The sequence below is a fragment of the Daphnia pulicaria genome, chromosome 8, assembly GCF_021234035.1.
Source record: "Daphnia pulicaria isolate SC F1-1A chromosome 8, SC_F0-13Bv2, whole genome shotgun sequence".
In the NCBI taxonomy this organism is placed as follows: domain Eukaryota; kingdom Metazoa; phylum Arthropoda; class Branchiopoda; order Diplostraca; family Daphniidae; genus Daphnia; species Daphnia pulicaria.
The window spans coordinates 6,158,640-6,174,627 of NC_060920.1; the positions used below are offsets into that span (position 1 = coordinate 6,158,640).

Here is a 15,988-nt window from a genome sequence, read left to right on the forward strand (position 1 = left end):
GTTATAATTTTTTTTTTTACCTTTTTCTTGTTAAGCTTCTGGTTTTTGCGACGGACACGTCGATTTCCCTGTTTGTTGCCTCGACGCTTGGGCTTGTTTTTGAAAATTTTTGAAAAGATCCATTTTTTTGGATTCTACATCCATGGCTCGGGCATCCTTTAGACGTACATGATCGAAGCGGCTTTCATCAGAAAACGACCTCTCTTCAGTTTCCATTCACCTTCTTTCAATGGCTTTTCTTGTTAGGATTAAAGATTAGATAGTTTGGTCATTAACTTATTAACCTTTTTTTTATATTTACCCCAGTGAAGTAATCTGGGTTGTGAATTATTTCACAAACCACAGTCCACGTTTCCGATTTAACGTAATTCGGGCAATGGTCTCGCAAAACGTAAAGCACTTCTCTGGAATACATTGCTTGTTCCAGAGCCGTTTTTGCTGATTTTGCGCCCTCTAACTCATTGCTTAGGTGCTTCATCGCCATTGGTCCAGCGATTAGTGAATTAACTTGCGAAATTTCCAAATCCGTTAGAAACATTTTTTCAACTAAATAGCTCGAACGTAACAGACCAACTGTTGAACTCAGAATGAAGAGTGATGTGCCCCCCCCCCCTTCTCCGTACCTCCGTACCCTTAATTAACTATTAAGGGTAACATTTAAGTTTAAACTAAGTAATTTAAATAAAAAGCGCTTGAAGTTTCTCTGTGACATTGCCAGAAAAACGAGTTTGACATTTCTTTAATTCGGAAGGCAATGCCGGCTACCCTTTGTCATTGTGCGTTGCGTTGCGCGTCATGGCGATCCCCGTTCAACGGATGTTGAATGGAAAAGTCATTTTTTCCTTTTTTGTTTTCTGTTGATGTCTGAAGGTCTGAGCAAAAGAATCAATCAGTTACCCAATGCTGCCGTTTCCTATATCAACGCTGGTGACAAACTATCAAATTAAGTTTGTGACGTTTTGTGTTACTGTTCGTGCTGTTGCCTGTTACTGTTCGTACTAACTTTCTACGAATTGCAAATTAAAGTATTTTGTTAGGAATAATGTCATTAGGAGGTGGTTTTTGGATTGGAATTTATTGCCCTTCTCATCCCAATGCCCTGTTGATTGATTCTTATTATCGCGCTGATGCTTATTATTGCTCAGACTGTTTCAATATGTACTATTCCTGGCTAATTTTTATTCTGTCTTCTCTATAGTGGAAGATGTTGGCTTCGAATGGCTAGCATTCTGTTATGAAGCAGATAATGCGGTTCCTTCATAAGTTGGTGAGGCAGAAAACACTCTCCTGAAGGAGACAAATCTTACAACAATGTTTGAGCCCAGTGATTTTGAAGAAGATTTCCAAAACTGTCATCTTGTAAACCTAACTTCTGTAATTGTTTTGTTATTCAGATGGGCTGCTTCCGCAACTCAGACCCAACTCTTGTCAATGGTTTAAAAGAAATAAGAAACATGGCTGTTCATATTAACTTACCAAGAATGGTTGTTGACAGAGCAAATTGTCTTTTCAAGAATGTTTATGATTGCAAGAACTTAAAAGGACACAGCACTGGTGTGTCTTTTGTCCTTGGTACGTTTCAATTTTCATTTTCAATTATTTTGAATTAATTTTTTTTTATTTTATTACCCGTATGTACAGCGGTTTTAATTTTAGCTAAATTGAGATCTCTGAATCGTTAAGATTCGAAATAAAAACGAATTTGGACACATTCCATTATTAAAAATGATAGAACTTCGGTATGATCATCACATGAAAGGGGTATTAAATGTAGAGAACCAATTTCATAAATTACTTGTTCAAAAGCATATCTTATATGTGATCATTGTTAGAAAAATGCTTATCTACTAATGATTCTACCTTTTTAAAAAATTCAAACATTTGAATAGTTGCAAGTTGTAGATATCCATAAGTTCTTGTAAGGTCCTCGAAGGGTGAATAAACCGGTGACGTGTCAGTCGTGATTGTGTCATTTACCAAAGCGGTATCATTTGTTTCTTCAATATCCATGCAACAACTATCACTTAGGGATGAACCAGATCATTCTAATTCTTGTGCATTCAGCGACAAAGGATTTAAAACACATCCAAGATCTGTATTGATACAAAAAGTTTGTTACGTTGGTGTGTTAAAGGAATAGTTAATTAAGTACTCACCTGGCAGTGTGCTGGATTGACTACTTGTTACAACAGTAACGAGGTCCTCGGTAGGTGAATAAACCGGTGACGTGTCAGTCGTGATTGTTTCATTTACCAAAGCGGTATCATTTGTTTCTTGAATATCCATGCAAAGGGATTCAACTGAGCATTCCGATTCTTGTATATTCAGCCACAAAGGATTTGAACCACATCCATGATCTGTAAATATAAACTAATAATTTTGTATTATTGGGATTACACATGTTTATAAATGGAGTACTTACGTGAGTGGTTAATAGCATCAACGACATCATTATCCTTTGTAAGTGAATAAATCTGAAAATTTACATAATTATGACATGAGATGAGAGAGTATGAGATGAGAGAGTATGAGATGAGAGAGTATGAGATGAGAGAGTATGAGATGAGAGAGTATGACATGAGAGAGTAAGACATGAGAGAGTAACATTTTTAAATTACCACAGCATTATCATTTGTTTCTTCAATAACCATGCAGCTACCATTTCTTCTGTCTTCACGTAGGCATTCTGTTTGTGGTTGATTCAACATCACATTAGTAGCACATCCAATATCTGTGTTTATGAAGTAAAAAGTTGCATTACAGGGATAGAACATGTTTGTAAATGATGTACACACTTGAATTTGTGCTGCAGTGGTTGATTGGAACAACATTTTCGTTATCCTTTGTAGCATGTTGAACAGTCTGTTAAAAATGATATGTCATACAACACTTAAATAAACAAAAAGGAAGTTTTAATACCGTAGTAATCTGTAATGATTTCTTTTTTCCAAGCACTCTTGGGTTTTGTCCATTCAAAGTTTGAAGAGATTTCCGTAAGGAAGGCTGTAGACCTTGAACTGTATTAAAGAAGATAATTACTGAAATGAAAACATTTATAAATAACAAGTTATTACTTAGTAGCAATTTGCGAACAGCATTTTTTCTTAGGTGCCATTTTTCTGGGTAAAAGCTTCCCACCGTTAACTTTCCTTTGATGATATCCTCTTCCAAGAAGTGTGCATCACACAGTCTTGACATTTGTTTAAGCTTGTTACTACCTATTGCCACTGACCATTCTTTGAGTTTGCCTTTTGGGACACAAAACAGTGCACATTTTTCTCTTTTGTTTTCTTATACACTTCCACAAATAAAGCAGTAAATACGTTTAGGTTTTGCAACGGCCATGTCGCCATAGCTTCCACCCACGAGACCTCAGACGCTGCAGAAAAAAAATTGTAATTGCTACAAATTTTTTTTTCGGCCACGAGATAGCAGGATTTTTTCGTAGCAATTCAAAAGTAGGAGGAGGGGAAAAAAGGGGAGCTCGGAAAAACTGACTCGCGGCCCCAGGTTAAATTTTCTTATGGAACTGACTGACCTCCCCCTTAATGGCTCTGACAAAATGAAAAAATGAAAAATAATTAAAATGAACAACAGAATTCGACAAACTGGAGTATTTTATTTCTAAACGATATAAAAACAATGTTATGACAGTCATCAAACCTATGGTTACTGCATCCATATGGCGGGGAATAATTCTCTCAGAGACGATTTACGGGGTCTGTAAACCACCCCTCCAGCAAACTATATTCCGCCTCCTACTTCCTCCATCTAATTATCCATCTAGCTAGTAACTTTGAATTTATTTTTACAATTAATTTTTTTAAATGGTGTCTTGTGCCTTGTTGGAAACCAAATGACAATGGTAAGTGCCCTGTTATTTTAATAAGAACTGCATATTTACAAATTGTTTATTACTTAGTGCAGGAAATAAGATATCGCTTTTTTTCTGTTTCCCCAAATAGTTCTATTAGATGGAAAGAGTTAATTCCGAATGCAAAATTCAGTAAATCTATGATTTGTAGTCAGCATTTCGAAGAATGTGACGTTAAAAAGGGGAATATCTTCTCAGTGACTTTTACCCTTATTCCAGATGGAGACTGAATGCTGGTGCTGAACCAAAAATTTTCATGGTAGGCCTAATTGTAAAACATCATAACATTTAATACTAACCAAATAATTGTCCTACTGGTATTCTAGAGTTGCCGTCTTGTCTCCAGACAAGACGCTTGAAGCAGATATTGAGATATATGATGGTGTCTCAAAACCGCAGGCAAAAGTCTATCAATTTGACATGATGATGAAGATTCCATCGGATTCCATGCTCTTTTAAGCTATTTAACGAGCGAATTAGCTTTAACGCTAATTTTACTAGAATCCATCCTGGTCTTGGGGGGGGGGGTGTACAGAGAAGGGTTTATTACGCGTTCGAAATAAACCCTTCTTCGTACCACCCCAGTTTTGGAAGTTCTCCGTACCACCCTATTGTTAAAATTCTCCGTACCACCCTATGTAAAGACCCTAGTTTGGCTTGTAAGCCTCGTTGTGCACTAGGTTAAGTTCACGAATCTACACGCAACCCCACGAATCCTTGGCTTTTTGACTATTTAAACTTTTTGGGCTGATTTGTAATGACGTCATCATTTCTTTGACACAGTCGAAATATCCACGATTAGTAAGAAATAAAAAAATGGAAATGAGGTTCCAAAATGAAATATTTTGTAGTATGCACAGCGGCGACTGGGTACTTAATTTACCTATTAAAGTTTGCTACTCTACTTATAAATTTTGTGTAGAAAGAAGTATAGCAGTACTGAAATACATTTCTACTTGAATTTTTTTAGCATACTTATCCATATTGAATTATCGATTTAAATAAATCAAATAATTTTAGCCTTTTTCCCCAAAGACCTCACTGAATGGATGAATCTTCTGCTTCGTAGTCGGACATTGTTCCAACACACCGATTTAGATATTATATTAGTGTAATATATAATATATGAATCAATGCATGCAGTTTGGACTGGAAAAATTTCATGATTATTGTTGGAAAATCTGCTGACGTAGTTAAACGGGAAAAAATTCACATACAGTAGCTACACAAAGTTTCCGCACAGCTGAGAGAAGCTTATGGGAAAACGGGTATTTTGAAAATTCGCCAAAAATCGAATTTTCGTCGGACGAAAACGATTTTTGGACAGGGGGTTCTTAGACTTAAGGTTTATAGCATATATTTTTTGGGTATTTTTTCGTTCACGCGAACGTCCCTTTTAAATTGGAAGTAAAAGTTTCCGCACAGTCGAGAGGGCCAATAGTAAATCGTACTACTTTGGCTCTCTTGTACTGGACGGAAAATAGGGCTAGGAGAGTTCTTTAGGGCTTAAAAAAAAGAGCATCGTTAGCTCTATAACCTCATCTGCAATGTTGACCCCCATGCCATTTGAGAAATCACTTTAATTTCGATGTGAAAATGAAAAGTTTTCATTTCTCAGTTATTTTCCCTTTGTTCCCCCCTCCCGTAGTTGCCGGTTTTTCCAAATACCGAGATTTTAAATATTAGGGGCATGGGGAGAAAAAAGACAGGCCATCTCTAGGACCTTTTTTTTAGACTTGGTTTTTGGAAAACCGGCAACTACGGGAGGGGGGAACAAAGGGAAAATAACTGAGAAATGAAAACTTTTCATTTTCACATCGAAATTAAAGTGATTTCTCAAATGGCATGGGGGTCAACATTGCAGATGAGGTTATAGAGCTAACGATGCTCTTTTTTTTAAGCCCTAAAGAACTCTCCTAGCCCTATTTTCCGTCCAGTACAAGAGAGCCAAAGTAGTACGATTTACTATTGGCCCTCTCGACTGTGCGGAAACTTTTACTTCCAATTTAAAAGGGACGTTCGCGTGAACGAAAAAATACCCAAAAAATATATGCTATAAACCTTAAGTCTAAGAACCCCCTGTCCAAAAATCGTTTTCGTCCGACGAAAATTCGATTTTTGGCGAATTTTCAAAATACCCGTTTTCCCATAAGCTTCTCTCAGCTGTGCGGAAACTTTGTGTAGCTACTGTATAATTCAAGTATAGATAAAAAACTTTGAATTTTCCTCCTCCGCTTTCTTATGACTTTGAATAAGAATTAAGAAAATCCAGATATCACCCTGTAAATAAAAAAAAATAGCGTCCATTTTTAAATAATTTTTTTTTCGAAAACTAATATTTTTTTTTGCAATAAAATTTTAAGTAAATTTTATGGCTTTAAATATGAATAAGTTACTTAATTTTCTAAGTAATCAGAAAATTGGCCAATTTTCAGTAGTAAAAAATGAAAATTCCACCCACTTAATTTAACTACCCAAAAATGAACGTAAACTCCTGAAAAAAACGAGATTTAAGTACTTTGATCGCCACACACTGTGTGTATGGCATTTATTTCAGTTTTTTTGGAATACGTAGTAACGAATACAAACGCAGAAGACTGTTCAAGAAGAAAAAGATTTTAAAATTAAATAGGAAAATCACTCACGGCTCACTATACGTACCAGAATCAACACACCAATAGCAAAAAAAAATTAAAAATATAGTCAGTTGAAAAAAAAATGAAAAAGAAATAATAATGAAATGAAGAATGAAAAAGATAATTAACGGTCAAAATTTATTGCGTTGGGGTTTTCTTGCCAAATCGCATGTTTCAAATTCGGGCTCTATTCTCTCTAAGAAGAGATGTCAAGGAAAAGTAGGCAATTGTCATTTTTTACGTTGACATTGTTGTCATGTAACCAGCTCCGAGACATTATGTCAAGAAAAAAGTTGACACAATGGCTCGCATCTTACCGGGTGCTAAACCTTCTCATTGTATCGAAAAAAGGGATGCAAGTACCGGTTATAGTCACCCTCACTCTAACTCTTCATTTTTACCTCATCACCCACCTCCCTTGCCTCATATTCTTTCCCACCACCCACCACCACCCTCCGATTAGGTTACAGACATCAAAAATTGTATTTATAAGCCTTTTAACTTTTTTGAAATTTTTTTGTTTATCGTTGCGACGTTTGATACTCAAGAACAACTTGACATACTATTATTTGCTCAGTACGCTATCGACGGAGCTATAGTTCCTTGTTAATATTGAAATATATCACATTAGAGATGTTTCGCGTTTGGTATGGACTCAGAAAATTTTTCAGTTTCACACTATCTGTCACAACAATAAGCCTTGTGTATGTGATTTGAATGGCTAAGAACTATACTCTTTATCTTTGTAGACTATTTATTATTATGACAAGGAATAGTTTCATGATGATTGCGTCGTTAATAAGTCAATCGAACGGCCAAAACCGTCATTACTTGACACATAGGCCTGTTGGGCTTGATTACGATCGTTAGTTGATTGTATGATGACAGTTGGGGTGGGTGGGTTGAATAGAATTCAGCCCATGGCATGTCACCCACTTTCACCCTTCTTCCCACCCTTTTGCAGCAAGCCTGCTAAGCCGCCCACCGACAAGAGAAAAACAAAACAAAGGACGAGGTCAGCACCAAGAGAAAACAGACGAGTAGGTGGGGAGTAATAAAAGCCGACAAAAGAAAATAGTCGAATACAAAAAAAATCTTTCCCTTACTGTTGCGTATGGATATCGCCACATTTTTAAACAGACATTTACTGTCCCTTCCCAATCAAGGGTTGAGATGATTCCATATTCCCACAGTTTCCTGCAACGAACATTAAGGAAAGAGAATGAAAAATGCAAAGCGGAAAGAATTAGCCCATTATATTGTCTAAGTGTCAAGGATTATATGACCAATATGACAAGAAAAAGCGGTTGACAATTTTTGTCAACGTTTTTCTTCACATGTCTTTTTAAAGAGATTGGATCAACTTCGCCATCAACGGGTCTTCTTACATCAAGGTACGTGTGTGCGTAAACTTGGTCGATACCGATTAAAAGTTCAACCAACGAAGTGTCAATTGGTGGAAGGGTGAGATCGGCAAGATGACTCCAATTCTTCTTTAACAGCGGCCAATTAATTTTACGACAGGAAAGATTAATTTGAGGAACAACGAACACGTCTGTTGTTTTGACGATACCATTTAAAGCTTTGAGATGGTATGATACAATTTCAGAATGCTTTTCAACAGGCAGGACGGTTTGGCCTGAAACCTGTAATTTCATAGCCAGAGATCGTGTTGCCAAAGTGGGTTCGCTGCCTGGATCTAGAATTGCAAACGATCTGACGCTGATATTACCTTTGATTTCTGTAACGGAAAATTTTGCTAAAAGTATAGGCTGGAGTTTTGTTTTGGGAGTAGCACGGATCATGAGTACGTCAGTTAAAATTTTACCTTTCTTTTTGGGAATTGTTGGTCGGCACCATGGAGTAACGTGTGATGAGCTTGACCGCAGGTCTGGCATTTCATGTTCGGGCGTCGACAGTCTGGTCCATAATCCACTTTTGTGAGGCATTTAAAGCAATAGATGTTGTCAGCTACAAGGGGAGGGCGTTCATTGATTGACATTCGTTTGAATGTGTTGCAGAAGTCAAGACGATGGCCTGGTCTTTCGTTGCAGGTCGAGCATTGAGGAATGGGCAGCCCCCTACTAACACGGCCCATCCACTTTATGTAAGATGTAGGTTAATATGGGATGAATAGATCCAGGTCGCAATTGGGGGGCGGTAGTATAGCGTAGGTATAAATTTATTCGGATCTAGTATGGGATGAAATAAAGAATATTCATCGTAGATCCACCAGCGTATATTCATTAATATACTGATTGTACTTCAAAGTAATATACCCGGGGGTATGATTTTGTTGTGATACCATTTGGTACATACACAGAATGTGCATCACAGTATAACCATATAAGGTACACAGTGGACGAAAAAGCTAAAGAATATCTCTATTTTCACTACAAACAAACATTTGTTCCTCAAATGTATGAACAGTTGGTCAAATGGTTAGAGAGGTGAGCTACGGAATTGAAAGTCAGTAGTTCAAGTCTCGGGGTAGACTTTTATCTTTTAATTTCTGACAGAAATCATATCCAAAGATGGATGTTATTTAAGGATACTGTGTATACACAAACCGGTATATTCAAGGGACATACAAATGGTACGAGCGGGGAAGGGGAAATAAGGATCAACATGAAGCATTCCATGGATATGCTGTTTGTATCTCCCTTATCCTTGGGAGTACGCTGCAGTCATATCCATGGTACATCGCTGTGTTAGTAGGGCCTGTTTGTTTCTGGAGTGATCGATTGCATAAGAATGGTGGGGCCAGGAGAAGTGCCGTCGATGGTTTTCCCGGAACCGTTCTGGTGTTGACGGTATCCACTACTTTTGCTTTGGCCATAGTTCGTTTGTTGCTGACGAGGAGTGTAGGGGGTTCTTTGATTAGGGGTTCGTACCACGGTTTTCCTCAGCGCCGACTGCAACATTAATCCAGTTATCGAAATCTCTGAGAGATGGGAGATTTGGTCTTAATGCGTAAGCGAACTTCCCCCAGTCAATTTGAAGTTGTGGTTGGAGTTTGGATGCTAGAGAACCGTGGAGTGACCAAATTCACAGAGAATTGGCCCGAGTGAAGAAAGAGGAGAGGAGAAAAGTATGGGCCTCCTTTTTTTCATACTTTCCTTTTTCTTCCTTTTCTTCCCTCGGGCCAATTCTCTGTGGATTCGGTCGCGAAAAGAGTAAACAAAAGGGAAAACATTTTTTTTAAATAAAAGAAATGTGATGTGGAAACACAAATTGCTACACATACTAACCAAGATACGTAGCAATAAACTGACGCAAAAAAAATTACAAAAAATAACACACTTATTCACAAAATCCACTTTGTATTGGGAAAATCACACTTTCATCCATTACAGGCAACGCAAAACAACCTGATAAAATGGCGGACATCGAAATAATTGACATCGCGTTTTAGTATTTACGACTTTGAATTTGGATCCAAAATTGGGGAGAAAATTAACAAAATTTTAATGCCATTTCTGACAAAGGTGCCGTTAGACGGCACTTTGTCTAATAAACTATGAGTTATTGCATTTTTATTTCATAAAATATCAATTGAAAGAAGCAGAGTCTTGACATTCCGACCGACTGACATGCAACGCCAAATCGGAGATTCTTTTTTTGTTCAATGGTTAACGTTAACAAGAACTAATTAAAGCATTTTTTCCCTGCTAAAGTTTCCCTGGTATCGCCAAAGAGCATCCTAATGGGATTTTAAATGAGTTAAATTTAACCTAGTCGCAAAAGAGTATTAACTGTTCCTGTTAAAGAGAGAATTCCCAGTTAACAAAATTACGAGAGATTCAAATCCAAGTGGTTTTTTCTTCGGCCACAATGCCTTCGGCCTTGAGGCGTTTCAGCATTGGCCTGTAAATATCCTGGGTCAAGGACAAGACCATGCCCTTGCCACGGTCTACCAGGAGAGGTAGCCAAACGCCCTATCTGTGTGGCCAGCCAGAATAGTCAAGGGACCCGGAAGCTTCAATGAAAATGCCGCTTGGATTTCGGGCTTAGCTTGGCCACTAGCTGTGTGTGACGCATAGTCTTCCTCTCTTTCTGTGTATTCGTAGAATCCCACCCTCAGCCACCAGCGGCAATTGGCGGCAATGGCAGCATTAGAGTGTTGTGGCCAAGCTACGCCCGTGATCTTAGCGGCAAATTAGGGAAACTTCAAGGTTCCATGGATATTCTGCTACCATGGCGTTTGGCTACCTCTCCTGGTAGACCGTGCCCTTGCGTTGAATTTCCCCTTCCATCAACATTTTGGTGGCAATGACAGCAAGAGAATCCCACGGTGTGGGCCAGGTCAGAGAATAGCCTGTGCTGCTAGATTGGCCGTAACAAACCAAATTAATTCCCCACAATTTGTGGCGTTGATCCAGCTACAAGATTTCGACTTCGTGAGAGTGAGACGTCGTCAGACCAAAATTTCCGGGCCTTTCATTCTATGAAACACAGAGGAATTATGTAAAAATATTTCGAAATTTATTTTAAAAATTTCTCTTTTATTTTTTAAACTGTTGTCCTTGTGCTGTTTGGCGTCGTAGAGGCAAAACTGATTGTTGATGGTGGTGCATTCGTTCATAAACTCGATCGAACCTCAGGGGTCGGAAACTTGGATTTAAACAGCATGATCAGCAATAAATAGAGCCAATTATAGGAGGATGTGGTGGTGTAGTGGATTAGAGCGTCAACGCTTTGAAAAAAGGCAATGAGGCTCTGGTTTCGAAACCTAGCTGAATCCGTCAAAAACCTGTAGCAACCGCGCCGACGGAAGGCAGCACGCATAACACAGGGATCCTTGATTGCTTTGAAGGATATGACGTTAAACATACGGTGATGTGTTCAATCACATCTTCCAAATTGGAAGCGAAACAGCGTCATTAGATCGGGATTCAGTTCCATGCGATAGTGCGCTATATAAATTGAGACATACAATACAATACAATACAACTCATTAATCGTGCAAAATTGCAAAAACAACACAAAAAAGAAATCTGATTTACTGATGTCGCAAATGGCAATAAGCCGTTGTGGCAGAGTTGGTGAGCCGAGTGACGTCTGCACCCAGGGAAGGTGACTCTGAGCCGAGCGGATGAGTACTTTGGAATCCGGAATGGTGATGAGCTTTGGCAAGATGCGAGCCCAATAGATTCGTTGATTATAACCGAAGCGTAAAGAGAAATCTAGCAATAAATGTGGGGAGCACTTTAGTTGTTGTTGTTGAACGACTGGGACGGTTGGTTTTTCACATTTTTGCCAAAGACGGAGATGTAACGGCTGGGATATTCGTCGTACTCTTTGGCGTCAAAAGACCCGCCATTAATGCCAATGAGATGATCGCGCCGGCTGACTTCGCAGGCGTAAATTTTGTTCGTGGCTCCGTGATCGGCCACCCCAAAAAAACGTGAGGGCGAGTGAGAATAATCATCCTGTTGCAATTAAGATAGACGTTATTTACCTTGTAGATTTCTTGACAACCTTAAGAGACATTGCCTAGTCAAAAGGTCAAAGGACCAATGGATTTGGGCAACATGCCTATGGTGATCTCAAAACCAGCATCACGAACGGCTTGGCGAGCCATTCCCGAATTGCGATAACTGTGCGCTCAAGGAGTCCGGCAGTGCAGAGGGGAAATTTCCTTGGGTGTTGCCCCCAAAAATTTTGAAATAAATAAACAATGAATAAACACGAGCTACCGGCAAGTAACAAAGTTCCAAAAGCCTAGGGGATATTTACCTTTTTTTTAACAAAAACTCCCCAAATTTAAATGGTTCTGCAATCACCATAGTTGATGCACAACGCTCTAAAATCTCAATAGTTGAATTTCCCACTAGATGTCATCACGCGAAGGACTGATTGTCCGGGGGTAGTTTTCACGGCTGACTTGGTTGCTAGATTTTTCTTAAAATTGTTTCGATTAAGGGTGCTATCCGTGGCCTCTCTTAGCACTAATTAGCTAGTGGCTATATAAGTGAAATTTACTCCCTTCTTTATATTTTCCTCCCCCGTACTATTCTACCTTTTCGTTTCCTTTTCTGCCTTTATTTCCAAATTTTTTCCAAAGACAACCAAGGACTTCCCTTTTTGCCTCTTGAGCTGGGGAACCAAAATATTTTTCCAATGCTGCACTGCTGGACCCCTTGTGTGCGCTTGTCCAATATGCTAATGACCAGTTTGTAGAGAGAGAGAGAAAAAAGGAACAAGTTTTTGAACAAATGGCACAAACAAAACCTGTGAATCTTTTAAATGCTAATCCTCACCATGAACGGGGTGTGGTGTCCGAGGGCCAAGAGTCGTAGACCTAGATCGTGAAGAATATTGATCATGCCGGCCACACAAGCGTACTTGCTGAAAGCCACAACACGCAGGCCGTTTGCATCCACCATTTTCTCGTTGTCAACCAGTCGGATATTCTACGGAAAACGAAATAATGAAGCGAATATAACAATTGCGGGACCACCAATAAAAGGATACCTTTTCCAACATTGCGTCCAGCAAAGGCATGTTGGCTTCCTGAGCCTTGATTGTGTGGGAGAAGAAACAATAGGTCTTGTTGGGTAGCAAACAGTCGATGGGGATTTGCTTGACTCCTACGATGACGGGTGCATTTTTTATGTCTTCCTGGGTGATTGCTCCGGCATTTGCATAACCCATCATGGGGTAAGATCTTCTGTTGTAGGGTTGAACAAGAACCTTCACCCATATTTTACTAATAAGCCCCTTCTAGATGCTCCAGTGTTACGTGTGTGTGTGTTGATATTCAACTGGGAATCTTTCTCCTCATTTTTTGGTCAGGGAGTCGGAGACGTGGGGTGGATTCGTGATTGCTGGAGAAATTTCTCTCATTATTCATACTTATGGCGTGACACATTACACATTAAACTCTTACGTAATGCCACAACACTCGGAAAACAGGAAAATTTCGGGCGTACGATCAAACAAATATTTAAAAAAAGCTAATACCCTCATGATAGTGGCGAAGGAGGGGGATATATGCTCGTCAACAAAGATAAAAGCTTCGGCGGAAGCGCTAAAGTGGCCGCTTTATCCCTTGCTATCCTTGCTCGTATTGAACAACTGGCCCTTCTTGGCATCCCACACGATCTGCTCGATCCAAAGGCGATTTTTATTATTTTTATTAGTAGTAGTGGGATAGAAAACGCACCGTCGGGATCTTATCGTTGGAAATTTCAATTGCGTCATGAGCCAAATACTGATCAACGTCATGAGCAAATATATTGGTAGTTAAATGGCTCAATCGATTTACTAACAAACATAACAACTACGTAGTTGAATGATGCCTTCGGCAATGAAATCAACAAAGAAGCAGTCCTCAAATTCTTTACTGTTTTCAAACGGGAAGGGGACAGGGACGTAAGGCATGGATCCAGATTCGAACAAACAATCGAAAATAGAATCATTTCTAGAGTAAAAACGTAATGTGAAATGTTTAATTCAAAGTATTCTACAATGTTCTTGTAGCAAGACTTCACAGAAAAAGCCAAAAAATGCTAATATGTAAAGTTCTTGCAGTCACTGATATTGGCCAAGTGTAACAATCAGCCAGTTATTATATCAACAGGCAGTTAAGATAATTTGGAAATAAAGTTCACAATAGTTTTTGGGAGCGTCCGAGAAGTTACTTCGCGAAGATCGACATGGTGGATTTGAAGAAACAAACGAACAAAGGGTAGCCAGCCAGATTCAAAGCCAAGACATCAAAGTCTGAGAATAAATTATTTATATTAAGATAATATTAAAAAAGATGAGATAAATCATGAGCTACCCATAGAATACTACTGAACTCCTGTGATTCTTAACCCCAATCAGGACAATTCTGCAACAATCCATTGACCATAGTCAATGCTCCTTGGGGGCGATCCTAATTTAGTAAGCATTGTAGCATTCCCTGTGCGATATTAAGAAAGAAAAATGAAAATTTCGCATATCATGCTGGCAAGAAAAAGGAAAATGAAACACACCTGATAAAATAAAAAAAAACCTAATTTTAAATATGACTTGTGAGGTGGGGAGAAGGGGGGGGCATATCACTCTTCATTCTTAGTTCAACAGTTGTTCTGTAACGTTGGAGCACTGAGTTGGAAAAATGTTTATTACAGATTTTGAAATTACCCTCGTTAAAACACTTAACGCTGGACGGCATGGATGGCATGGATGACATGGTCATGCAACACTTTGAAAAATTGAAGGAGCAAAAAATGCAAAAACTGTCGTGGAACAAGCGTCTTTTTGCAGAGAGGTGCTCTACGTTCTGATAGACCCCTCTCCAGCCCACTTAAAATCGGAAACGTGGACTCTGGTTTGTGAAATAATTCACAAGCAATCCAGATTACTTCACTGGGGTAAATATATAAAATAGGTTAATAAGTTACCTACCTAACTATCTAATCTTTAATCGTAACAGGAAAAGCCATTTAAAGAAGGGGAATGGAATCTCAAGAAAGGGTGCTTTCTGATGAAAGCTTTTTCAATCGTAAAGCTTCAGGATGCAAATGCCATGGATGGGGAATCCAAAAAAATTCTACTTTTCCAAAACAAGCCCAAGCGTCGAGGCAATAAACAGAGGAATCGACGTGTCCGTCGCAAAAATCAGAAGGTTAATAAAAAAAGGTAAAAAAAAATTAAAATTTATCTCTTGAGTAATTTTTTTAAAAATAGGGTTAATATTTAACAAGTAATACAAGCATTATTTCGATCTACTTCTGTCTCAAAGACATAAAATAAATTTTTAAGGTATAGAAATAATTATAATAATAGCAAGTAAATTATAACAATATTAACTTTCTAATTACAGCTAATGGAAACAAAAATGGATAGCTATCACAAAACATTTCATAAATTTTCTTAAATGAAACACAAATTTAATAATAACACAAATGTCAACAATAAAAAACAGTTACCTTAATATTGCGTTCCGTATCCGTGATTTTCAATTCAAATGAGATTTCCATAATTAGCAAGACAATGCTGGCTACACTTTGTTCGTTTCTTCAAATCCAAATCCATCATGGCGATCTCCGCCAATTTAAGATTGGCCGAGCAAGAAAAGATGGTCAATCATAATTGTTGAAAGTGAAGTAGAGCATCAACTAGCTATCCCCCATCCAACCCGCTGCAAGTTATCTTCCCCCTTCTTTTTGGAAAAAATTATAAATTATTTCTTTTGTCTTTCTTTAGATAGTATCGCCACTGGCTTTCTATCTTTAATTCATTCGAACTAAATCGCCATTCCCTAATAATAGTACGAACTACTCTTTGAATATACTATACGATACATTACGTGGCCTACTCATTTAGATTGTAAAGAGAATAAAATAATTATTGATCCAACTCGACGTCACGATGCAGTAGGGATAATCTTCGTCCCTTCCCCTGTCAGAGCGAACCCCACCACATGTCCGCACTAGTGCACCGTCAGGCCGAGCTCCCCTATCTTATCGTATTTTTGCTAATT

General features: G+C 38.5%; 1 pseudogene; it reads right to left on the bottom strand.

Annotated features, from left to right (window-relative positions):
- Positions 1-10,950: 10,950 nt before the first annotated feature.
- Positions 10,951-13,482, bottom strand: LOC124311900 (annotated as a pseudogene).
- Positions 13,483-15,988: the final 2,506 nt, after the last annotated feature.